This window comes from Pezoporus flaviventris, unplaced genomic scaffold, assembly GCF_033815535.1.
Source record: "Pezoporus flaviventris isolate CSIRO_AGI_PZ_B2104156 unplaced genomic scaffold, CSIRO_AGI_Pfla_v1 ptg000002l, whole genome shotgun sequence".
NCBI classification, from domain to species: domain Eukaryota; kingdom Metazoa; phylum Chordata; class Aves; order Psittaciformes; family Psittacidae; genus Pezoporus; species Pezoporus flaviventris.
In genome coordinates, this window is record NW_026892550.1 from 13,010,868 (window position 1) to 13,032,004 (window position 21,137).

Consider the following 21,137-nt stretch of genomic DNA (forward strand, 5'->3'; position numbering starts at 1 on the left):
GAAATGCGGTCTTCCCTGTGCATACCCTGTATGTGCTCTAGAGAGAACGGCTCCAGTTAATGCTGCCAGTGAATTTCTAGCCCCATTTTTTTCCCCCTGGGAAAGGTCTCATTAACTTCAATGGTGCAGGATTTCTGAAAAGGACTGAAATGTCTCTGCACACTGTTTTATGGACAACCAGATACGTATTTCCAGAGGTCCATGATGCCTTACTGATACTGCAATGAGGAATGGGACACGTTATGGATATTTTTTCAGCCCCTGTGAAAGAGCTATACCTGAACGTCTGACTTCAGGAGTGGTGTCAAAGCCTTGTACAAGTGCTCTGCGCTCCCAGCAGTATGGCACTGAAACAATAATGCTCTGCTGCAGTCCTCAATACAGCACATTCTCTGCAGTTAGAAATAGGGAAGGCTTATAGCTTAGTTTAAATTTCTATGCTTATGCTTGTTTTTCGAAATTAATATAAAGTATCATTCCGCTGCAGAACAGAGGGAGGAATGAAAATTTCCTAGGAACATATTGCTGCTTCTTTCACTGGCTGGCTTGCAATTCACTGCTCAAAATAGCTTGTGTTTTTTAAGAATCACATGTGAATACAGAAAATTTTCATCTTAAAAACTGTCTTTGTTTTCCATTAAAACCATGGAGATATAAATGAGAAATGTTCTGGAGTTTTTATGAACCAAAAGAAATGACGGTTTTTTCACAAACTTGTTTTTCTGGAGGGGATTGCTTTTGCTTTGTTCTAAGCTTTTGCCCAGTATGTCAAGTCAAATACAAGTCTCTTCCATCAGTGCATTTCAGTGGATCAACTATATCCATGCTCCTTCCCTGCATGATAAACTTTAAGCCAAAATCAGCACCTTTGAGATTCCCGTCACTCAACACACTGCCCTTGCCACCTGCTTTTACTTTTTGAAGAGCCACTGTAAACTCCTGCTGAGATGGCGGACACTAATAAGAAATGTTTGCTGTACATCCCATGTAATAATATACATGGAACAAATAAATTACCAGCATTGAAAATTTGCAGTACTTGGTGTAGCAAGCAGCAGATCCAGTAACCACTTCAGCTGAAATGGTACAAGTAGTTATTTTAACCTGACTATTCAAAATCTAGTCTGCATGGGATCATTTATTTTAGTGAAACCTTAGATGATCTTTGGGACAGGATGAAAAGGCAGCTCTTAACCCCAATAGCTTAAGTAGTCCAATACCATCGAGTAATCCCTGACTTGTTTACTGTGACTACTGTTCTCTCTGTATTTCCAGTTCCTTCTGTGCTAAAGATTTTTAAATTGGCAGTGTATAAACAGACTGAAGTCCTTTGTTTTGCTACATAGGTAGGGAGAAATATGAGCTTTTGGTATCCAGAAGGAAGTGGGACACTGCTTGGAAATATCATATAGGCACATCTACTGTATTTACTCCTAAATTAAATACATCTGATTTAAACAGATAGTAATGAAAAGGCTTAAAAGCTGTTACTAAAAAATCTTTCTTTAGGCTTTGACTTAAAACTCATTAAAATGAATGGGATCACACCTCTTAAAGAAATAGTTTGAGACTAGTTCGGAGCTCAGCAAGACAGCGCTGCATCCCCTTGAGCTTGGCTCATATTTTAAGTACATCTCCAAAACCATATGGAGTGGATATTCTCTGTTAGCTTTAAAAAATGCAGGACAGTTTCTGCAGCACAATACCATAGCAAGAGCAGATTCTGGGACAAATTCCATAACCTGAGATTTACTGGGTCTGGGATATACTTAACAGCCATCACTCCACACTGGAGAAGGTTCCATGTTTTGTGACTATTCACCATGCTGAGTCAAGAAATATTTATACTTGCAATCACATAAGAAGCAAGGAATTAGAATTTCCAGTTTAACACTTGCAATATTAATGATCAGTAGCATCTACAGCTTATTATTTATTATTTATACAATGGCAGAGACATACATGGATATTTTACAAACTATTGAGCCCCTTGTTCTAAAGAGATTCCTATCTCAACTAGATTAAGAGGGAAAATACTAAGCCAGGAGTAATTTGGCAACAGTAAGGTATGCACATAAACCCAACAATTTCATGTAGCTATCTACAAGTCCCTTGAGGACTACTAATATATATTTAAACGGTTCTCACGTGTTGTCACTTGAAAATATGGCTGTTTCGCTATGCAGATTGCCTGCTGCACATTAAGCAAAATGTCATTCATTTCATTGATAATTTGGTTATTTAGGAAACAATATAAGATCAATTCTGCCACAAGGCTCCTGGAATTCAGTATTTCTTTCCTGTGTGTTGCCAACCCTGCAAGATGTAGTGGGATGACATGCAACTACTGAAGCTCCATGCTGGATTCACTGGTAAATACTCAGCACTCAGTAATGTTTATTCATCCTATGCTCTGCCCTGAATGCCAGTCTAGGACTCTCCAGTTTCTCACTAACACCCAGAGGTAGCAAATGATTTCTCAATAATGCAGTATTCAGCTGCTCAATTGCTCCCAAGCTACATAGCTCATCATGTTTTTACACTGCTCTGTATCTGCAGCCATTTCAATTCCCAGCAACAGTGAGAATGGAAAGAAGCAGCATTCATTTCAGGTTAGGCTAAGCTTAAAAAACCTTGTTTTTTCCAGGCAAATACTATGAGTGGGTAGGAAACAGAAACAGTTCTTAGCACAGCAATCACCAGCAGTGCAGCTAATTCTTACTAGAGTGTTGGACCCCAATTTAGTTTATCTGTCTCCTTCACTCTTATTTATTTATTTATTGAATATATCAGCTAGCAAACGGCTTCCACCAGTGCCCTCTCCTCTCCCCTCCATTCACTCTGGAACAATTCAGCTGATTATGAAGATTTTGCTAGCTCTCATGGTCATTATTACCGCTCTTTCTTGTGGTGGCATCAGTGACAGCATCAAAACCATGTGACTGGTCAGCAAGGAAACCAACCTTCTTTACAATTCAAAAAGCTTCTCCCTCCTTCCCTGCATCCCACTTCAGGTTTCTCACTCCCTGCAGTGTGCCTGTACTAACAGAAGGGCTCAACACTTCTGTAACCAGAAAAACATTCCCGGAAACATCCTTGTTCTTGCAGAGCTGCTGCTCAAATGCTTTGCAAACAGCTGAGCACACTGTCCCCTGAGAAGAACCTTGTTTAAGGGCCTCCTTAGCATTCATATTGTGCCAAACAAAGCATTTCTTACGCTGGACACGAGCATTCTTAGTGACATCTTCAGCTTATATGTAATGAATGGTGTGAAGCATCTTCCAGGTGCCATTTAATAAATGCTGAACTGCACAGATGTGCTGTCTTTTTCCTGGCTGAGGGGAAGCACTCATGCTGGAGTTGCGTTTGTGGAGATAAGTTTGACATGTGCCTTATTTAGCTATCACTTTGGTGGTACGCTCATCATTACACCATGTGCTGGAATGAATTCTGTTTCACAATATTCCTAAGTATTACGTAAATGTTTTAGGCCTCCCAGTCATTGCTGTAACTATTTGATAACCCACTTTCCATGGACTTCTTGAAAAAGTAGCTCTTTTTTTTTTTTTTTTCTGTTTTATTCCTTGTGATTTTGCTTAATCTTTCTATTTTGATCTATAGTTTATGGGTTTAGAAAGAAGTTCTATTGTTTGCATTATTGCTTCTCTTTTTGAAGTTGTAGTACTGTTCTTTTAACAGATTTATAGTTTTTGGACTCTTTGCAAGAACTTTGCAACTCATTACCCAGGCATTAAAAGAATGTCCTTTCAGTAAATGCTCTTTTTTCTATTTACCCTCTGTATAATGGGGAGATGTTTTGAAAAAGTCTTCCTTCAACAGCATCACATAAGTCTTAGGAGCTTTTAATATCATTTGCACCAGAGGGGCTAATGCCTTTTCCTGCTTTCTACACCACAGTGAAGAGTGAAGGTTATCTGGTTCCTTTCCTTTTTCACTGATGACAAACCAGGCAAAGTAAGGGCAGTGGAATCCCAATGGCAGAGGAAACAGCATCTCATTATTATGTATTTTCAGCTAATGAACAAGTCTTGCAGCAGAAGTCTCATCTTCCTCTTGATGAACTTAGTTCTGAAGTCTGTGAAAACCCAGAATCTGAATAATTCACAGTTTAATTCTTCCTTAGGGACCTCCTGGTGCAATGTGGCTTCATCCAAGTATACGGTATATCTAAAGTATATAGATTGTTGGGTGTTTTCTGCAATGACCTGCTTGAGCCTTCTCCTTGGGCAGAGATCCTGACTGCAGGAAAGGATCAATACATCAAATCACAAGCCTGTATCATAATGAAAAGTCTAGTATAGCCCATCATATTGTGTGATTCTTCTCTCACAACTATCTGTATGTTCAGTGATCAATAGGCAAGATTTGTGTCTTACACATCTCATATCAGAATTAAGCTCTTAAATGATTTTGAGACCATAAAATTTATCTTTGTAATTAAATATAACATTAGCGTTAAATTATATTGCAAAGTGCATCATGTTGACTGCACGATATGATCCTTTATACTGCATTTGGTATTGTGCTGAGTATCAGTTTCAGACAGCTTGTCAGAACAAAATTAAATTTTAATGTAAATCAGACTAGATTAATTGATTAATTGATTTCAGCATATACATTATGGGGGGGTTAAGGCTGGTCTGTAGTAATTAACAGGAGGAACTAAGCATTTTGGATTAAATATGTTTTACTTGAACCTTGTCCTGTGAACTAATCTCTCCTTTTTTACACCCAATCATAGGTTTTGAATCCACACAGACACCCAATAGCTGTTGTTTTTCCTCAGTGTGTTTGGGTGGCCTGGTATAAAGCACATGACATTTGAAAGCTTTCTTAATTTCATTTTCTCTAGATAGTTCAAAAATCATACAGCTTACAATTTATTCTCATTTCATTATTATTCGCTCTGCTCCTAACACGATCACCAATTTCATTTCTCACATAGTACCAAGAACAAAACAAGGGTGACTTCCGAGACTGTTGTGCACTTCAAAAGAGGTTCATTCCTCTCTTATTCTTTGCCAAGTGGAGATATTTAATAATCAGAATTCCTTAATAATCCACCATCACAGCCAGTTCAACCGTATCTTTAGGAAACAGCATCGGAAAGGTCTGTTTCCCTGTTTGCCATCTCCCATCACTATCATGCGTGATGTTGCTGCATGACATTTCCTTCCTCTCTATTTCTCCAAAGGCAAACAAGCTACTATTCAGCAGTTCTGAGTCAAATCCAAACACCTGATATTTCTGATATGCAAACTGTTGGCTTTTTCTATTTGTGCAACAATAAGACCTTATCAGTTTTGCCACTTTTCATTTTGACTATGAAATGCATCCACTATCACTCTTCACCTGTGTCTCTGGCAGCTCCCTTAGGTTCAGATGGAATCCTGTATGTTGTTTGTCTTGATCAAACTACTGCTGATCCAAAACAAATCAGAGCATTATAAAAAAGATCAAGAGTGCAGGGACTGCATTTGAATGCTGAAAATTTTTAGTGTGCAGCTGCACTACAACTTGGAAATAAGTTGAGGAATGTTTTCATGGTGAAGTTGTCTGGATACAGCAAATGCTGCCTTAAAGATACTGAAAGCAGAACAATGGGAGAGGCTATGCCTGGCCAAAATACAAGTCTAAAAATTCAGTGGTGTGGTTGAAGTTTCAGTTTAGTATCTATATTTTTTGAGGATTCTTCAAAATACGTACCACAGATAAAGATACTCTTTATACTGAAAAACAAAACATCACCTTTGCCTTTGATTTTACAAATTCACTTTTGTACATTGCACTATTTTCAGGTTTCCTTGTACAAAAAATCAGCTTTCCTTCATAGAATAGATACACACGGAGATTCATACATACCGAGGCAATACCACAACTATGATTCACTCTTCAGGCTAATGTGTACATAGCAGCTCTAATCTTATTTACAACCATGCAAAAAGAAAGCTTTTTCCAGAGTATAAGCAGCTAGCTCTTCTGTCATGAATCTCTTCCCCCACCCATATAAAATCCTCTTGTTTCTATACTGCAGCTCAAGCACAAATGCAGTGTTTTTCACATAACCAGTTCTATTTTTAGCCTGAATTGTAGGAAGTCTGCAGCATTAATAAATGGAAGAAAAGTACAGAACTACACCACATGGTAATGTGCCAATGCAAGAGCTAGCTTGGCCTTTAGCCAATGAACTGTGGTTAGACGTTAGAGCAATGAAAGTAAAAACACCACTTATAACAGAATGATTAATAAGCTGACAAACTTCCATGCATTTATTTCATACCAACCTTATTAATACTAACATATTTACTATTTTATTAGTGATATCTCTCAGCCTGAAGCATATATATATATCTCCTTATGTAGATGCATTTTTATATATGCAATTGGGATTTGCTTAATTCTGTGTTCTAATAGAAAGGAGCAATACAAGAAACAAATGATACTTTGCAGTGCAGAGCTTGACATAGGAAAAAAGAATAAGGAAGGAGCTTTTCTTTATAAACTAATAAAGCAACTTCACCAGACATTAAACCCATCGCTTCATGATTTTCTCTCCTATTGACTCTGCAATTCCCTTGTTTGGTACCAACATTATGAAAGCAAAAATCCTCCAGAGCTGTTACACAGAGGACAAAAGTTCACAGTTCTTACAGGGACACAGAGTCTTCCATAATCTCTCCACTTCTCACTCAATCCACAAAACTTGTCCCAGCACTGCTACGCTGTGGACAGATGGATGTTTATATAAAGACCTTGTGCCTGAATAAAATTCCATTTCAGGGTTATATAAAAACAGCAATTACTGGAAAATGGAACTTTTTAATTAAACGTATTCGAAGAAAGTAGGGATTAATGACTTTGAAGTAGAGAGTAGTTAATGCTTGCAGTCATAGATCATCCGCTAGTGAAGCTGTATTATCACCATCAGGCAACGATGCTTTCAAGTATTGATAGTGTGCACGTTAACAATGCTTTAACTGTTTTCATAATGATATAATTAGGAGCACAACTAATGTATACTACACTTATTATTAAAATAATGTTTTAATAAACAATTCACAGTAACATCCTCAAAATAAATAAGAATACACTTTGGATCAGGCTTGTCCCTTTGCCCAGTGAATTGCAGATAAGCTACATTTTGAAACCTTCTGGTAATGCCGATGCAGAAGGATACAGTTCCTGATAATTGCCCCAGAAAAATATAATGTCTATCTGATTCTCTGATTTTCAGGTAGGAAGGAAATTATTACTTTACACTTCAATTAAAAACAGGCAATAAAACATGGCAAAATTATTTACTGGTTCTGAAATTGTGCTGGCACAGATCAGAGCCCGGGTCATGCTTATCTTAAAAATCAAGCTCTAACTCTGTACTTCACATAGATCAAATACTGTATGTTGAGTACAGAAACCCACACAGAAAAGTCAAAAGAGAAAAAAACCCAAACCAGCAACATTAGGCTTGTTTTTCTGTTAAGAATTCTATTCAGGTACAGCAAATCAATACTTTTCCTCTGACTGTACACAGTGTACTCGAGCTGTTCTGTCAGGATCTATACAAAAAAAAAGAGATGGGATTTAAGGTGGGTGGATCTGATGGTGAGGTGGAGGTATAATACACCAGCACTCGTGGCCCCAGCTTCCCAGAACAACTGCATCTCACAGTGCCATGGGGGCATCAAGTACAGCAGTGGTACTGTCTCGCACCACCTGCTCAACAAGCGCCTCGTGGCGTGTCAGGGCTGTGGAGGTAAGCCCCAGGGAAGCACATCTAATGTCCCCTCAAGAAGAAAAGGTGCCATGACGCACAGTGGCCACAGCCAAACAGGATCAGACCAGCTTCTTCCCACCCGCCCCACATTGCAACATAGCAGAGACAGGAAGATGGAGAAGTACCAACCAACCTGACAGTCCTTATGCACTTAGAAATATCAGATTGCCCAGTCTGCCTGGTATCTTAATAAATTAGATACTGGATCATTCAACTGCCTTATAACACATGATGCTGTACCTCAACTTGACCTCTCCTGAACTAATCTTCTGTGACATGCAATGACTAAGATCTGTGCTCCCTCTTCCCCATGTATTTAAAGAAATGAGCTAAAAAGCAAATAGGAAAAAACCAATCTTCTTAACCCTTTCCCTGCTTCTGTTTTTACACTCCCAATTTTTTACAAGCCCATCCTTCGGTACTTCCAGAGATGCCCCAGCATCATCGCACACACCTTGCTGTGTCTGCTGTCTGGTGTTGGTGTGTTCTTGGTTATGTCTGTGTGGAATTTCTGGTCAGTTGTACAGGTGAAATGGAAAAAGGAGAGAGCAATACCATACAGTTGTTTCACAAAAAGAAACCTTTCAATGGTTGTCAAATTACTTAATCCACAGACTACTTAGATGAATAATTGAGCTGCCAGCTGAAAAGGAAATGTATTTTCTGGGAAGTCTTTCAAATATATCCATTCATTTGAAGTTCTCAATAATAGCAATATTGAAAAAGGTCTTCTGTGCATACATCGGTGCTACCAACTGCACTGAAGCACTGCTTTCAATGCCTTTAACTGTGCTATTAGAGTTGTGCTTCAGCAGCACAGTGACCCTGGTGTTAGAGCTCCTGGGAACCAGTGATGCAAACAGCTGTGCTTGTAGAAATTAATTTGACCAGGCCAATTGTTTTCCAAAATATTTGTCAGATTACTTTTGTATCAGCACCCTTCAGCCTATGCAAGGAATCATCTGCAAGTTGCATTCTAGCAAAAGATCAGGTATTGCCCAGCACAAAGTTAGTCTGAATTCCACAACAGATGCTCTGCTAATACAGTAGAAATGTAATTTTGCTCCCATCTGATCCATGCTAAGTTCATATGGCTTGGTGATCCAGCACACAAGGATCCATTACTAATGGGTATGGAACCACAGACTTATGAGTACATTTGTGCTCTCAAATAAAATGTGAGAAGCCCATTCTCCAGCCTTCAGGGCAGTGTGACAGACCAGTGCTTGTGTGCACACAGCTAAAGTCTACTTGCTGCCAGGGAAGGTGGCCCCCAGATGCACTTCTTACTGGAAATCATCCCTCTCTCAGACTGCTTGAGAATCACACCAAGACGCTGTCTGGGAGTGGGAGAGGTGGCCTGGGATAAATTGTCTGAGAAAACGTGCCAACAGATCACCTGGGTGGATATTTATATGCCAAGCCTCTACTCAGTGCTGTAGCTCTGTTTGGTTTACTAGGGGAAACACAGCCAGAGACTTGTGAACATTGTCTACCTGGAGAGGAACTATTTATATGAGCAAATAGTGATAGGACAGGGGGAATGGTTTTAAACTGAAAGAGGGTAGATTTAGATTAGATATTAGGAAGAAGTTGTCAGTGACATGGACAGTGGAATTGAGTGCGCCCTCAGCAAGTCTGCCGACAAAACTAAGCTGTGTGGATGAGTTGATACACTGGAGGGAAGAGATGCCATACAGAAGGACCTTGACACACTTGTGAGGTGGGCTGATGCCAGCCTTATGAAGTTCAACAAAGCCAAGTGCAAGGTCCTACACCTGGGTTGGAGCAATCCCAGGCACAGCTACAGGCTGGGCAGAGAAGAGATTCAGAACAGCCCTGCAGAGGACTTGGGGGTGTTGGTTGATGAGAAAATGAACATGAGCCGGCTTCAGTGTGCACTTGCAGCCCAGAAAGCCAACTGTATCCTGGGCTGCATCAAAAGGAGCGTGACCAGCAGGTTGAAGGAGGTGATCCTGCCCCTCTACTCTGCTCTTGTGAGACCTCACCTGGAGTATTGTATGCAGTTCTGGTGTCCTCAACATAAAAAGGACATGGAACTGTTGGAACAAGTCCAGAGGAGGGCCATGAGGATGATCAGGGGAGTGGAGCACCTCCCGTATGAAGACAGGCTGAGGAAGTTGGGTCTGTTCATCCTGGAGAAGAGACAGCTGCATGAAGACCTCATAGCAGCCTTCCAGTACCTGAAGGGGGCCTACAAGGATGGTGGAGAGGGACTCCTCATTAGAGACTGTAGCGACAGGACAAGGGGTAACGGGTTAAAACTGAAACAGGAGAAGTTCAGGTTAGACAGAAAGAAGTTCTTTACTGTAAGGGTGGTGAGGCACTGGAATGGGTTGCCCAGGGAGATTGTGAATGCTCCATCCCTGGCGGTGTTCAAGGCCAGGTTGCACAGAGTCTTGGGTGACATGGTTTAGTGTGAAGCATCCCTGCCCATGGCAAGGGGTTAGAACTAGATGATCTTAAGGTCCTTTCTAACCTAAACCACTCTATGATTCTGTGAGTCTAAGTTCTTAACTGTGAGGGTGGTGAGACACTGGAGCAGGTTACCTAGAGAGAAGTTGTGGCTGCCCCACCCCTGGCAGTGTTCAAAGCCAGGCTGGATGGTGCTTTGAGCAGCCTGCTCTAGTGGAAGGCGTACCTGATCATAGCAGGAGGGCTGGAACTAGATGGTCTTTAAGGTCCCTTCCAACCCAAACTATTCTACAATACTTAATGACAGCCTCCCATCCCTCTGGTGACTGGGATGTCCTATTTGATTTCCATGGTGGAGAGGAGCTGGACTAATTGAACAGACCTACATTTCTGGATCAGGAAGCTGAAATCTGTAACAGATTGCAAATAGCACTATCTGTACATTACTGATGCATAGAGACAGTATGCAGTGGTCCTAGCGCTGCTGGGGACAGTGCAGCTGTTATTTCCAGATTGGCCACCATGTCCCCAGAAGACATGGTGTCTGCCTCTGGAAATTCTGACCACAACAATTATGATTTTGGCTTTTTATACTTTATATGTATATATATAAAATAAATTGCAATTTACATCATATGTGAGCAAGGCAATGTGAATTTTACTTCCAGCACATGGTTTGGGTGATTTTGCCTATGCTAACACATCACTTTGCTCCAGGCAGTTCAGTGCTTTCAGAGAGCAGGGACAGATTTTGAACTTTTCTGCTAGTGTGATCACAGTAATGTATTCTCTATCTTCAAAACAACTTTTTAATGGGTTCCAGCCAGGACTGAAAATATCACACAAGTCACAGAACAATCATCAAATTCTCATTATCACCACTGGTGCCAGGAGAAATCAGTTTTACGGGGAAGGAGTTATGGAGACCTTAAGATTCCTGTGGTGTTTTCTTTCTTTTTTTTTTCCCAAGAAAATAGCCTCCTGGTAGAGCATGCAGCATCCAGAAAGACCTTCCAATGGTTCCCTGAACTACTCTATGTCCCATCTATATAATAAGGAAACTAATAATTCCATAATTTGAAATGGGTACTGTGAGGATACTTTCTGCTCTTGCCAAATACCAGTTATGTATCGGTGAAATGGAAGCCACTGGGCTCAGTTTGGCAGTAATCCAGTAAAATAAAATGACCTATGATATATACAGAGTCTGACTGGATTCTCTGCTGATGGCTTATGTCCTTTAACACCATCTATGTATGAATCAGTGACGCGTTTATGAGTAATTTTTAGTGTTCTGATACTACAAGAATTGAAAATTAAAGTATCTAAACAATTACCTTTTACTGCATCACATTCCAGAATATTTCCTATTCAACACCAAAAGAAAATGCACTGACAATTTTTTTACTACTTTTTTTTTTTCTCCCTGCAGTTAAACCAGAATTTTTCAAGTCTTTAAAGATGGGACAGTATTTCCAGCTCTGGTGTGCCATCTCATGCTGGAAGCCATTTATCACCAAGTTAAACTTCGGTGCAAATGCCTTTTGACTTCCACAGCCATTATCTTATGCAGCACAGACTGTTAAGTGTAATTATCAATTAAATAAATAACAATTCAGTTGTGTTTCTTACAGCAATTTATATTACAAGAGAAAAACTGCAACTTCCAATACTGAAGCAGTTTTGATGAATAGAAATAAACATGCACTTTCAGTGGTTGAAATAGTTTGGTTTATGCCAAATGGGCCCCTCAGTTCAAGAAGGACAGGGAGCTGCTGGAGAGAGTCCAGCGCAGGGCAACAAAGATGATTAAGGGAGTGGAACATCTCCCTTATGAGGAAAGACTGAGGGAGCTGGGTCTCTATAGTTTGGAGAAGAGGAGACTGAGGGGTGACCTTATCAGTGTCTATAAATATATAAAGGGGGAGTGTCACGAGGACGGAGCCAGGCTCTACTCAGTGGCAAACAATGATAGGACAAGGGGTAATGGGTACAAACTGGAACACAAGAGGTTCCACTTAAACTTGAGAAGAAACTTCTTCTCAGTGAGGGTGACGGAACACTGGAACAGGCTGCCCAGGGAGGTTGTGGAGTCTCCTTCCCTGGAGACATTCAAAACCCGCCTGGACGCATTCCTGTGTAACATTATCTAGGTGTTCCTGCTCCGGCAGGGGGATTGGACTAGATGATCTTTCGAGGTCCCTTCCAATCTCTAACATACTGTGATACTGTGATACTGTGATATGACACTTCAGAGATCCACCAGCACTTCCCAGACTACTGGAATACTGGGATTTGTTTTTTTGTTTCCTCTATATTCCTGTTCCTATGTTTGGCAATGCATAAATCCAATATAATCTTTTGACTAATACACAAATTTCACAATGGTAGCTGAACAACCAAGTTTCTCAGCTTTTACTCATGTTTTACAGGAAAGCATCTCAGTAGCATTATAGACCCAAAGATGAGCTGAAGGGATCCAAATGCTTATCAACCACTCTGATCAACACAACAGATTCTTAGCAAGCAGCTGCATTGTCTAAACCAGCTAAAGCACGGTGAGTCTGTGGCTGTATCCTGGTGACTGTGTCCAAGCCCAAACTTTGCCTGTACTCACAGCACCCAAGCATGTTTGAAAAACCTGTCCTTCTTCTTCTCTGCATGGTAATTTCCACACTTGTGGTTCCTATAGTTAAATGGCAATTCCTATCTGAGTCTGAATTAGATTCCAGTGTGGATAATAAGCTCCATAACCTTCCCCAATCCTGAAAATGGTAAATGAAAACATCAAATCTCCGAGGTCTATAAAATGACATCATTCTTCCTTCCCTCTCCTGACTGCAGACTTGTAAGCACCCAAATTTTTGTTTTCATAGCTTTCTGAAACAATTTCTTTTCCCAAATGTATTTCAACACACAGTCCCATGTGTCTACTATCCTTTCCTCTTTTGATACTTGGTTCAGCAGATGGTGCAAATGAACTGGCATATACAGCATTTGCTTAATCCTGTGCTCCTTTGAACTGCTGTTTTGAGACTAATGAAGCTACTTTATTATTATGAATTGTCTGCATTATATCCCAGCCTATGTTGTTTGATTTATCTTGTTCTTCCAGAGTAGGTTTATTCTGGGAGCTGACAATGAAGAGTCGTACAGCCTGGAGAGCCTGTTAGCTCCACCAAAAGGTGGAAACTCTTGCTAAGAAATTTCCTTAAGTCTATGAGATGACACAATCTATAAAGCACAGCCAGAGCCAGAGATTTCCAAACATTAAAAATATTCTGAGATTGAATGGGAAAAGTATGAGGTCATTATAGCAAGAGTCAATTGATAAGACAGGAGGGTAAATTAGTCTGCAGACACCACTGATCAGCAAAGCTTTAGCAGGAATATGTTCTTTCAGAGCATATGTTTTTAAGCTTTTAACTAGTTTTGCATACTGCAATAGAATCCTAGTCTCAGTGCTCTGGGAAGCAATATGGTACATACACCATGAAGTGAACATTTAGGGTGTAGAGAACATGAAAAATTATGGCAATGTTTTTATACTCACTAGATATGCCCCAGTTTCCCCAGCCCTTCAGCAATCTGTGACTAAGTGGAGAAATGAGTTAAACTCTTCTTTTGTTGAGAAACAAGAAGACAGCAAGTATTTGTAACCAACTGGATAACCTGTGATTGAATGACCCATTAAGTATTGAGTAAGCTGCTACTTACGAAAAATCTTGTTTCAGATATGTTATTGATTGACTGCCTTCCCACCCTTCTTCCCCTCTTCCAGAAAGCAAGGCCAGAAGAAATCTTATGGAAGCTTTACGAAGGAACAGGATCCAAAGGACACTGCACTAAGACTGCTGTTGCATAGGTGGCAATGCCAGCTCAAGCAGCACCATGTTGTCCCCACTGCTGTGTGAGCCCAGCAATTTGCATGGTTGCACAGCAAACCAGCAGGGAGAACAGATCTGTCCAAAAAATAAGCACGGGAATAGGCAGCATGTGGGGAGAAATGTGTGGCTAAAACTGGTGAGGTGGGACAAATGCTCCTTAAGAAACTGGCACAGAGGGCTAACCCATGTGTGGGTTTCTGAAGGCAGTTGGAGAAGGTTTTCTGCCTAGTGATAGACAAAGGCATTTTTAGGACTGTGTTTTGAGCCAGACCCTTGCTGTCTTGTTTAAGGAAAGCTATCTTACTATAGCTCTAATTACTGCTGATTATCTCAGCTCCCCAGAAAGGGTTATTCTGGAGCAAAGACCGATGGTACTGTGGAGGCTTGTGGCTCTCAGTTCCAGACTCAGAAGAGCATGGCTGGGCTGCACAATTAAGACAACATAAGAGCTGGGTACTAAATCTCTTTGGCCAGAATAGATGACAACAGAGAAGACTACATTTAGTTCTGTATTGCATTTAGATTTCTTTAGCTCTGTCTAAGGCTCTTCTAGTTTTCCCAGTAGAAAAGTACGGTGAAGAGGAGAAAGTTGTTTGTAGAAGAACTGTTTTCCAGATGGAATTGCAAAGAATGGTCATTTATCTAGCAGGCCGAACTGAAGCAATTTTTCTTATTGTGACAGAAGCTGCCTCGTGATCCTGGCAGAGTAGCAATACCGGGAATTCACCTTTATCCAGGGATAGGTATTATTGTACCATGTAAAGTATGAGGGACATGTAAACAGACTATGGCTGTTCAGTCACTTAAGATTGAACAGACTGTGTCAAAGTATTCCCTGAGCCTTGATACTCTACAACCTTGTATTCTGCCTGATCCAGAGTTTAAGACACCTCTGGGGTCATGCCAGGATGGGAAGAGGCTGCACCTGGGCACAAATAAGGTTAAATCTTTACTTTCCATGGCCTTACTTTCCATGACAATCATTTTTAACCCTCAGGTCTCCCTCATACTTCCCTTTTAGTGCCGAGAAAGCAAATTAAAACAGGCTTGCCGCAGGAGGACACGGCTGAGCATAGCAAAGGATGCACAAGCTTCTCTCCCAATCACAGGGTTTTACTGTGTGCACAGTGCTGCATCCAGTCTGAGGAGGAGAACACTCTCTGCTGCACAGAGAAGAAAAAACATATATAGAAACTCTGTCACAGTCTCTAGATAAGAACTTAGCCACCTAGCAGCTTAGCAGTAAAAAGAAGCACTATTTTTTCCCCTTCTTATTGATTATAAAATAACCCAAGGTCACCAATAAGCAAAATGAAGGCTCAAAACACCAACTCCATGGGCAGGCTTGAAACAAAAGTTAAAATTATATCAAACCAACAACTCATTCCCATGGTGTTCCACCTGCCCTCATTAGGTTACACAGAACAAATGTCAGAGATAACATTCAGGAAAAAGGTGTTCTTCTGATAAGGAAAATAGCTTTGTAGCAATTCCTTTAGGGGGAAATAAACAGTCTTCCTTCCCGCCTTTTAAAAACAGAACAGCTGATCTATAGCTAGATTTGTGCAAAGTTTCGCACAACAATGTCCTTAAACTGCTGTTATACTTCATTCGTGTCTTAGTAAAATAACGTCATAAGGTCCCAAGATTATTATCTCATAGTGATTTCCAGATAAGATGTGCAGGTTACATGTACAAATATCTTTTTCCTAATTGCTAGCACTGCAAGCTCTTGCCTGGAGTTTGAAAGTCAAGCTGTGTTCCTTCTGTCTCATATATCACCACAGTAAAACACTGCTCTCAGCGCTTAACAATTCTGTTGTAAAGTGCGACTCGGAAGGGAAGAAACCCTCTAATCTCTGCAAATGTCATGACTTTGCAGCACTGCCAAAAAAAAATGTAGGGGCAAATTCCTACCTTACTCAAACAGGTACACAAGGACCAGAGGTATCCAAGAAGGTGGCGGTTTTATCTGATTTTAGTTCCATTTTGTGGACTCAGATACATACTTCCAAGCATCACAGGTTCTCCACAGCATTCAGCTTTCTCACGTCCTGGAACATGTTGTGTTATGTACCAGCTGGGCACACCGATGCTTGGCCATTACACACCTGCCACCAGTCAAGGCAGCTGGCCTGTTCCAGAGAGGCAAGTAAAGGTATTTCTGTCACTGCTGGAAGTGTATATGGGAAGGGAGGAAAAAGAGACTGCCATTTCTCCTGCTACCTGACAGAGCAAATTGTTATTATCAACTTCGATCCCAGTATGCAGGAGAACAATAGCAGCATTTTCCTGTGACAGAAGGAGTATGTGTACACAAACACAAGTGTATGTTAATATAGAAAGGAGTGACTGAAACAGTAGTAAACAGGCAAAGAATTAGGAGAGCTGGTCTTGAAGCTCATTCTTGGTCTGTGACTGTGATCATATCACTAAATGAAACATCAGAAAAGAAAAAGCATCCAAAAGCACCTATATTTAAGCATTCAATTCCAAGAGTTTGAGCCACAAAAGTCCTGCTGAGGCATCCATGTTTCACACACCTTGGATGTGGTGAGCCTGGCACATACTCAAACAATTCAGAATTCACAAAACAGTGCTTAAGCCCCCTGAAGCCATAGCAACCCTAGTAAACTAAATGTGCTGGCACTGTTCTCTGGCAGTGAGGCCAACTGACAGAGAGTGTCCCACCTTCATAATTTTAAGTCCTCTCATGCACGAAGACAGGAGACCACATACAAATTGCCTTCCAGCAATGGACTCTATATCACACCAACTCCTGAACTGTGTCCAGCAATTATTTGAGAGTCAGCAAAGCGGCCAGGGAGAGTTCTAAAAGAGTAGAGACATTGCATTCAGGTACCTAAGAACATCGCTAGATGCTGTTTAATATAGAAGGATGGACATAACCTGGAAGTCTTGAACAGGCAAATGAGCTCTAAGTCTGACAGACCTGCATGGCTTAGCTACATAGAAGTACAAATTGAGTAAATAGAAGAGCAACCACTGGCACCTTCACTCTGCTGTTTAGTGGCTCTTCAATTAAAAAATTAATCCTGAGAGCAAATATCGGAGCATGGAAATCCTCATTCTTAGCAGCTATGTTCCCTAACATCTGAGACGATCCAGCTCCTTCCTGTACTCTCCTTTCTCTTTCAAGAGGTCACTCACAGCACGCTGTTCTTTTATCCTGATCACAGTGCATCAGCAGGTGAGGCTTTGAACTCCCTCAGGTTAAGGAGGACATTGGCCGTAGGTCAAGACCCATAGGTCAAGACCCATAGGCAAGGGTTCTGGAACATCAGGTAAAGACAGACATCACTTACCACCTCCAACACTGTGCTGTAAAAATAAACAAAAAAATGGCTGGTTGAAACTGTCATAGCTCAGATGCCTGTGGTATCTAAAGCAAGGAACTCCAGTCAAAGATAATCCTCTAGCTAAAGGCTGCAGTGAAGCCTATACGTCTGACTGTGGCTTTATGTCCTGAGCATCCTAGAGCTCCTCATCTTTGCAATGGGCAAAATTTCTTTTATAGCAATATTGCTACAAAAATTAAAAACTGCAAAACCATCAGATACTGTGATGATGGGAGTGCAGGTAGGTCTAGATTTTCAGAGTTCACAGAAAGTACGAGAAGGGATAATAAAATTAATTAAAGCAAATGGCATTACTATGCTAGAACTTTCAGGTATGTTTTCAATGATGTCGTGGACATATACTTTAGCAAATGTACATGGATGAACTTTTTTCCCTTTTTCATAATTATTTCTATTTTATAATAGCTGCAAGAGCCTGCAGGCAATGTATTTTCTTGCACTTTTTGGATGGCTGAAGTCATCTGGTTTTCCTGATGCTATGCAATTCATTCAAGGTGTTTAGTACTGATAACCAACCACAGATGCACTCCCTGGACTTTCCCATTGCCTCAGTAACACACTGCCTAAAATGGCCAACTAATACAGGGTTGGGTTTTTTTTCAGCTAAAACTGTGGAAAACACAGAATTTTACATTAATATAAAAATACCTATGCAAAAAACAAACAAAAAAAAAAACAAACCAAAATCCAACCCAAACCAAACAAAAAAAAATACAAACACAAAAGCCATCATGGATTAATCCCTTCTGAATTGCGTTTAATGTTTTTGAGCGCTCTCAAGCAGGAGGCTGAACTGTTCATCACCAAAGGCATTTTCTGCACAATCACAATTTCTGTGATATTGTATAGATTCATACAGCCTTATTTATTAAAACACAGAGCTGACTGTTATTAAATGCATGTTTCTGACAGCTCCTGCAGATATGAATAAAGCAGCTAATGAGAAGAAAAACTGTCCATACTGCCTTTTTCCCAAGGCACAGATCATCTTTAAGCTAGATTGTGATGACAAATGGTTGATTTCACCTTTATATATATCACCTTCCATGATTACACATATAGATGAATAGCTTTTTGGACTGTATCCATAACTAGCCCCAGAAACTGTCTCAAGAACTCAGTTCCAGCCTTACTAGTAGGAAACTGTGCTAAGATTAACTGTACTCATGTTTTGGGCAAAGCATATGCTTATGTGCCTAAAAGAAAGGAGTGTGGGCAAAACTGAAGCAGCTCACCTTTTAAATGCTCCATCAAAGCCAGCTCAAAGAATAGTAAGTAAATATACTTTTTCTTTAGTTTTCTTTTTTTCCCTTTTGTAGCCCATTTTTTTGTAACGATAATTCCACTGAAATCAACAACCCTCTTGCAGTTGATATCCTCTGAAGTTCTTTCTAATCTAATTGTTGTCCAGAAAGAAACTATAAAAGAACAAAACTTTGAACAGTGAAATCAAACACCGCAAGTTAAAAATATAAGCTCCCTTTAGGTTTGTGTGAGAATATAAATTAGGAGCAAAAGCTGGCACGATACATCCATCTTGAGAAGTACTAAGCAGCCACAACTTCCATTTAAACAAAGGCATTATCAAGGACCAATAACTGCCTTCATAGAAGGTGTCAAAGGAGGCTACTTTCTTCTTGAATTTCACTTAAAGGAAATGGAGAGAAAAAAGCCTAAAGCATCACTCCAAAACCGTCAGTGTTAAAAAAGTATTTTGTTTTATATTTTAACCCTTCCTACAATTTCTTTGGCTTTATATTCTCTTCAAGGAAATGGTCTTGCACCATTTGGTGCAAGAAATGTGAGAGGATAGAGTCAGCAGAGAAGTGAGAGCATCTTTGTAGACAGCATCCTTCTCAAGACCCCTGGGGGGCTACGGTGCTTTTGCTTATGTGGGTAGATTTTGTTTCTGCTGCTTCTCCTCTTGCTTCATGTATTTCTAATCCCTGCTGCAGTAGACAGTGAAAAAGAAAAACTCTTGAAGCTTATGTGGTCCTTCTTTATTGTCCTGAAGGGAGGGTCTCTCCAAACTGGATTCATACTCAGAAGGGTCTTGAGCAGTGCCTGGCTGCTCTCTGGAGCCTCAGCAGAACTGGACTGATTGGCAGAGGCTTGGGAGAAAACCTTGGAGCTCAGAATATGGCAGTGGTCACATGCCCTTTGCTGCTGTGAAGTTCACTGATTAATCCAATAGTGTTTGTACCTTGTATTTCTAAAGGTAATGAAATATGTAAATACCACAGGACAAGCTTTGCACCACTACATCACTCTGGAGAAAGGCCACTGCTTTCTGAGGTGTTATTTGAGTTTCCGTGTTTGTGTAATTGAAAGCAGAATTTTATTATAAAAACAGGAAACTTACTTTAGGTAGTAAAGTGGCCCACAGTAGGAATCTAAATATTAAAGTAAGACTATAGGAACCAATTTATACTAAACTAGAAAGAATTTGAAGAAGCTGATAAATAGCGACCAGATGGTCTTCAAGATACAATTGGCCACTAAGAAGGTACACAAAGGAAACAAAAGGTGTCATGAATATGATTTTGGTGATAACATTGAAAGACTCCAAGAATATACATTTTGGTTTGAATCATTTTTATTCTCCTAACACTGTTAGCTATCATAATGAGCAAGCTGTATTTCATGTTCTGTTTCTTACCGTAATTATTTTCATAAAATTAACTCATTTTTAAAATTACATTGTTCAAGGGCACTTAGCAATAGAATATATGATATTCTCTGCTTTGTATGGCTGAACATTCAATCTCACACACTGGGAAAGAAAATCAGTAAGGCATCCAAGGATACACTGGAATACCACCACAATACTGGGAGAGTTATAAAAGACAGAGACTTGCTATTAAATAGACTATCGTATTTCAAATGATACCATAGCTCTAATTCATCTTGTCAAATGCTAATCAGTGGAAAGGTCCGGTGCAGTGTTTAGAATATTGAAACTTTACTTCCTTCCTTCTCATATCACTACCATCAGATTACCCCATTTTCCATTTCATTACTTTGATTGGAAAGCCTCTAGAAAGAAACCTCTGCCTTCCTCTAGACTCGGGATCTACATTACATTGTGGTATACACAGTAGTGATACTGATGAGGCTGGGGCAGCAAAGCACCAGAGTTCTACAAGGTCTGCTCCAGAGCACTGTGATCTCTGCCTAATCACCAACACCATTTGTTTACACAGTGCTTCTGTTTTCCTTTGAGGTTTTGATCCAGCATGGCTGGGTCCAGCCTGCTTTATAAATGAGACACTATGAAATCTAGGATAGGGAATACAACTGTGAGCTTTTATTTTTTTCTTGTGCCTCATACTTACTCTATGTAAAATCATCTTATCTTGGGTAGAAATGGTGCACAGTCCTTTAATTAAATCAGCTCTAAGTTTTGCCTGAATGATTAATAAAATGAGAAAATTCTCTGTCTTGCTAGGAAAGCTCTATTCTTTTGTATTCCTCCATTCTTTTCTATTCTGAAACCCTTTCTTCAAATCAGATCCCCAAGTTGATACTTGCTCCTTTGGGCTTACCTAAGAACTATAATCTGTGGCTAAATCAAGTTAATTTTCTTTTGTCACAAAACTCCAAAAGAAAACAACAACAAAAAGTGCAATAAAAATACCC

At 40.2% G+C, this 21,137-nt stretch overlaps 1 protein-coding gene across 17 annotated transcripts in view; it reads right to left on the reverse strand.

The window, feature by feature from the left end:
* The window catches only part of LDB2 (LIM domain binding 2), a 402,214-nt gene that overhangs the window by 17,570 nt on the left and 363,507 nt on the right, over nucleotides 1-21,137 (reverse strand). The gene's annotated exons all lie outside the window — the stretch shown is intronic.